Raw genomic sequence first — 6,000 nt, 5'->3', positions numbered from 1 at the left:
CTCTCGTAATTTTTTATTTCTTTGCATTATTAATCATTTTGTAAATCTGGCTTGATTCCTAGTGAGTCATGTAGTTCTTTCAGAATAAATTAGCAGAAATTAGATAATTTAAGTAGTCATGAACATTAATCATTCTCCTCCTTGAAAAAATGATGTTGGACCCATAAAGCTCACATAGGGATTGTCTACAGATGGCCCTAGCCCTGGATTCCTCGAAGCTCTTAGGCTAATCTTCCATGATCTTCCTGGCTCCAGAGCTAACATTCAGTCTCTCTGTGGTAATGATTTAGAAAGAAAATTCTGCTGTGGGACAGATTAGAATACCGGTTTAAGGACACCCAAGTGGCTTAAATGGGAAGTGCCTTTACTAAGAAACTAGAGAAAACAAAGCAATCAAAATTGAATTGCAACATTTTTTATGCTTATATCATTTTTAAAACATTTTAATCTTAGGAACTGCTTATATATAGCACAATTTAAGATTGGAAAAGAACTTTATATTATCTGTTTTACAGGAGAACTGTTCAGTTCTGCAAATATGTATTGTATCTAGGATATACTGCAACATATTTAACATATATAGGACTGTTTGCCATCTTGGGGGGGGGGGGGATGGAGGAAGGGAGGGGAAAAATCGAAACATAAACGAGTGCAAGGGATAATGTTGTAAAAAATTACCCTGGCATGGATTCTGTCAATACAAAGTTATTATTAAATAAAATACAATTAAAATTAAAAATATATATATTATCTGTTTTAAAGAATTTTCAAAAAGTACAGTGGAAAGAGCATCAAATGAAATGATAAAACATGGGTTCCATTCCTATCTCTGTGCCTTACTTTTTGTAGGAATTTAAGCAAATCATTTCCTCTCTTTGAGTCTCAGTTTCCCCAATTGTAAAGCAAATGGTTTAAACTCAATGATCCTTCTGTATCCAAATGTAAAATTCTATAATTCTACATTAGCAAGATGGATACCCATTTGCTGAGTACAAATTTTTTAACTCATCAGAATGTTAAAACATAAATATTCAAAATTCCAAACAAAACTAGATGAGTTGGCACCACTTCCTGGTCTTTTGAAAACCTCCCAGAACCTGCTTTCTCAACTGGTTTTCTAAAGAGCATTGCATTTCCCCTCCATGGCCATTACTAAGTACTATAATAAGGAGTGTATTTTTCTCTCCAGCTCCTAGATGCTCTTTCCCCTGATCTTTAGACTTTTACTGTTGCTTCAATTCACATCAACAAGTAACAGAAAAGCCAGAATTTGAACCCAGTATCACAGATTCCAGAATCCAGGCTCCTTTCATTACACCATGCTGCCTTCCTACTTTACATAAGTTACTATACTTCCAAATCCTTGGAATTTCTGTCCTTCTTCCCAATTAATTCCAGCCTCTATTGATCTACCAGCTTTCCAGAGTTAGTTGTTAAATTTTCATCACAAGCATTACAAGGCTCATCTCAGAAATTAGCAAAGACTAAAAATCAGGGCTTGATTTATTATCAAGAAACTGATGGGAAAAAATGCTAATGATGTGGCGAAAGATGTGTCCATCGTACTTTTCTCTCCAGAGAAAGTTTGTTTTAAAACATTACCAGCACATTCTGTCATCTTCCTTCCCTAAACAATCTTTCATTTTTTATTTTGTTGGGTTTTTTTTCTTATATACAAATATGTTGTCTCCTCTAATAAAAGGTAATCTCCCTCCCACTGTCACTTAGTAAGTAGTTAATAAATTCCTGTTGATTGATTAATTGATCTCTTCTTCCTTTGGACAGCTCAAGATAGCTCCATATGAATCTCTTAGAAGAGATAAATCTTGAAAAGCTTCCCAAATTTTTTTAAGTCAACTATTTAGACATCAACTATTTAAGTCAACTCTTTAACCTCCCTGAATCTCAGTTTCCTCCTGGTTAAAAGGTGAGAGTTGGGCTAGATATCCTCTAAGATTCCTTCAAGTTCTAGATCTGATCCCATAATCCAGTATCATTAACCAGACCTTAAAATATTCAGGAATCCAAAGCACAGTCTCTTTAAGGCAGTAAATAAAACCTGGTGTGTGGGCCACATCTGAGCCAGTGAATGATTCCCTCTGGTTCACTGAGGGCATCCCCAAGAGTTATTAACATTGTGCTTGTTATATGATTACCTCTATATGTTATTCTTGTGTGTGGCCCTCAAAACTCAGCATGACTCATAAAGTGAACCTCCAGTCAAATTGCCCACCCTGTTTTATATCAATGTCACAGTATTTAAAGAAACAAAAACTTATTTCCTTTATTAAGGAAAAAAACCCTTAAGCTAGGAATTATTTGTAAAATGTACAACTATACCAAACTTTTGGTATTAAAACAGGCTACAAACTGTAAGTAAGTCCTCTCTGGGGAAAACTTTTTTTTCTTTTGCATTGCCCCAAAAGGAATACAAAAATGCATGTATACTTAACAGTGAGTATTTAATAAATGTATAGTAATAAATAACAGTAATGGATACTCTTAAAAGCTTTCCTCTGAGCATCTGCTTTATTTCAGTTGCAGGCATTAGTTGTAAAATTACTACATAGACATTCAACCAAAGTCGAGTCTGTTTTCAGACACTGTATGCTATTTGATATAAAATTTGGGCCTGTTTCCTAAGTAATCTACTTCTCTGTAAGACTTTCAGAAATCCAGGAGATGTTATTCATTGTTTTGAATTGGAGTTAATTATCTCAACATAGTCCCCAAATCATTTAGAATTGATCTTCCCAAGTAATGCAGCCCTACATAGCATTCATGCCATTTGTGGATTTATGAGTAGATGTATTTTATTATTGTTACCTCTGCGAATAGGGATGATGGTAAGGTCAAAAAGATATGTGTTATATAAGATGTTATATCTTCAGGCAAAAATAAAATTATATCCAAAAGGTCATCTATCCTCTTTATAAATAAACTAGGAGGGTATAAATTATGACATGGAAGAACAATGTCAAAGATATACAACCAGCATTTTAATTTGTATGATATAATAATTTTCTCTCAAAGATAGCTTTGTGTAATGTTAAGAGCCCTGAGCTGGAAATGGGAGATAGGAGCTATGTAGTTTTCAGCCATCATTTTATCCATTGCTTTGTGTCTTCATCTATGAAATGAAGTTCATCAAGATAATTTCTAAACTTCCCTCCAGTTCCAAATTTCTTGAAGAACTTTATTTCCAAAATGCTCTAAGTAGTTCTTTAATGTGGGTTCTAGATAAAGAAGCTTTTAGCAAGTAGGTGTAACAATGCAGAAATAGTCACATGATCCATAATAATCACATGATCAAGAAAATATAACCATAAGCAAATTAGGGAAGCTTTTTTGTTTGTTTTTTTAAAGATGGATTACTCCAGTGAAGTGATGCCAGGAAGCCAAAAAAGCTATTTAACTTGTGTGATGTTCTGTACTGAAACAATAAGTAATCTTCCCAACATCAAAAGGATAAATAACTTTTTTTGGAATAGCAAAAGGTCTTGAGAGAGAAAAAAAATTAACAAAATAATGTCCAAATTTCAGGGAAGGTGAAAAACCAAAGAATAATATAAGGACATGAAAATAACTCTGGCTAAGTATTTGCAGTGGCTTTGTCCCTAAAAGTTGAGGGGGGAAAAGATAAGTCACTGATCCACCAACCTGCTTTCTGAAATATTTATCACTTTTAAAAAAGGAATTTCCAAGAAAAAGTTGAATTTCTCAAGAGTTCTTGAGGAATTGAGTGGACCACATTAGAAATGCATTGGTGTTCTAAACCTTAGATAGCACTCTAACATGAGATTTTAGATTTTAAGGTCTATTCAGAAAGTGAAAAATAAAGAAGACATAGAAAGATCAATATGGCTGCCCATACCTACTGATGGGCTGAACTTTGAGACCTCACTTATTCATATAGGCAAAAAAGGGGTTTTAATAGATCTTTATTACACCAAAAAGCGAATGTTTTCATTTCTGTTGTAACAGAACTTAAAACTGGGGAAGATAAATTCTATGAGCCTAAAATCCCCAAACAAACACAAAAGTCCTTTTTCCTCTGAGTTTTTAGAAACTTCTGACCTGCTATTTTCCCAAGCATTTGCTTCCAGCAAGCTGCAAGTTCTTACTAGGGACAAGTGCTTGCAGGTGGGTGGGGCTGTGGCTGCTGCCGCCCTGTTGCTTTAGCTGCTGATCCCTTGTAGAGAATAGCTTCCGGAGAGTGCAGTAAGGGACCCCAGGGTTGTGATGGCAAACGCTGGCTTGCGTTTTCATACAGGACCCACTAGTGAAATCTGATTTCAAACCCCTCCCACCTTTCCCCATTTTCTCCTAAGAGTTGATTTTAGCAGATTATTGCCATGGAACCCTTTTCCTTAATCCTTCTTCCGGGGTCCCAGAAACGAGAATAAAGGAGGCGGCTCAGGAAAACAATTTTTTTTCACCTTTTCTATACGACAATTTTTTATTTTTAAATAAACCATATGACTGCTTAAAATCAATTGCCTGAATCTTATGAATAAGGTCGTTTCAAAGCAGATTTTTTAAAAACAAAACAAAAATTTTTAAAAGGGGGGAGGGAATCAGTCCAACTGAAGATTCCCATGATTTTTATATTTCAGAGCAATTTTCCCTTTTTTTTTTTTCCATGACCTTAGAGCAGTACTGAATAAATCACTCAAGAGTTTACGGCTTTTTCAGTAGCGGTCTTAAAGTTTGTAGGAAAGCGCCCTCTGGTGACCATGGAATATACTGCAATCTCCTGGAAAGCATTCCATGGGCACCAAAACTGAGAAAGATCTCGTTGGTGGCTTGAAAAGAGCGCGGCTTGGTGGTAAAATAGTCCACTATTCTTCCCTGCTAGATAATCAATGCATAATTGAAGTGAGTACCTACTTTTCTGTAGGTTGCAGAAAGACAGCAAATGAGCCAAACATAGTAAACTATTGCTAAGAACAGACCCACCAATGTCACATATTGGGCTAGGTGATGAGTGTTTTAATTGAACCAAAAATCTCTGACGCATGGGAAGAAAGGAAGGAAGGAAGGAAGGAAAAAAGGAAGGAAGGGAGGGAGGGAAGGAGAAAAGAAGGAAGGGAGGAAGGAAAGAAGGGAGGGAGGAAGGGAGGAAAAAAGGAAGGAAGGAAGGAAAAAAGGAAGAAAGGAAGGAAGGGAAAGAGAAAGGAAGGGAGGAAGGAAGGAAAGAAGGGAGGGAGGAAGGGAGGAAAAAAGGAAGGAAGGAAAAAAGGAAGAAAGGAAGGGAGGGAGGGAAAGAGAAAGGAAGGGAGGAAGGAAGGAAAGAAAGAAGGGAGGGAGGAAGGAAGACAAGGGAAAAGGGAGAAAGAAAGAAAAAGGGAAGGAATGCACACTTGGAAAGTATATAAGCAAATAAAACAATTTCACTTTTCAGCATAATACACAGCATACTGCTCTGCTCTATGCCCCCAAACAAAAAGTTATAGGTATTCTGTGATTATGCCCTATTCTTCACCTCTTCCCACAGCCATACTATTTCCTCTGTTAGAAGTCTCCCCTCAAATGTTCATTGGATTGGATTAGAATTCTAATCCTAAACTGTCAGAAGCTATCCTTCAAAGCCCAATTCAAATACCAGCTTCATAAAGGAAAAGATAGGGAATAAGCTACATAAAGGATGAATAGATAATCATTAACAGAGGGAAAGCACTAGAATTAAGAGTTGGGGAAGGCTTCCTGTAGGAAGTGGAATTTTAGGTGGGCCTTAAAGGAAGCCAGGAAGGTCAGTTGTCCAAGATGAGGAGAGCATTCCAAGCATGAGGGATCCCAGAAAGCATGCCCAGAACCAAGAGATGGGAGTATCTTGTTAATGGAAAAACATGGAGATCTAAGTATGTGTACAGGAGAAAGATGTAAGACTGAGAAGGGAGGAGAGCGTCTGGGTTATGAAGAGCTTTGAATGTCAAATAACATTTTGTATTTGATCCTAGAAGTAATAGAAAGTCCCTGGAGTTTATTGAGTTGGAGGTG

This window comes from Antechinus flavipes, chromosome 1 (genome assembly GCF_016432865.1).
Source record: "Antechinus flavipes isolate AdamAnt ecotype Samford, QLD, Australia chromosome 1, AdamAnt_v2, whole genome shotgun sequence".
NCBI lineage: Eukaryota > Metazoa > Chordata > Mammalia > Dasyuromorphia > Dasyuridae > Antechinus > Antechinus flavipes.
Note: the sequence above shows the minus strand (reverse complement) of the source record.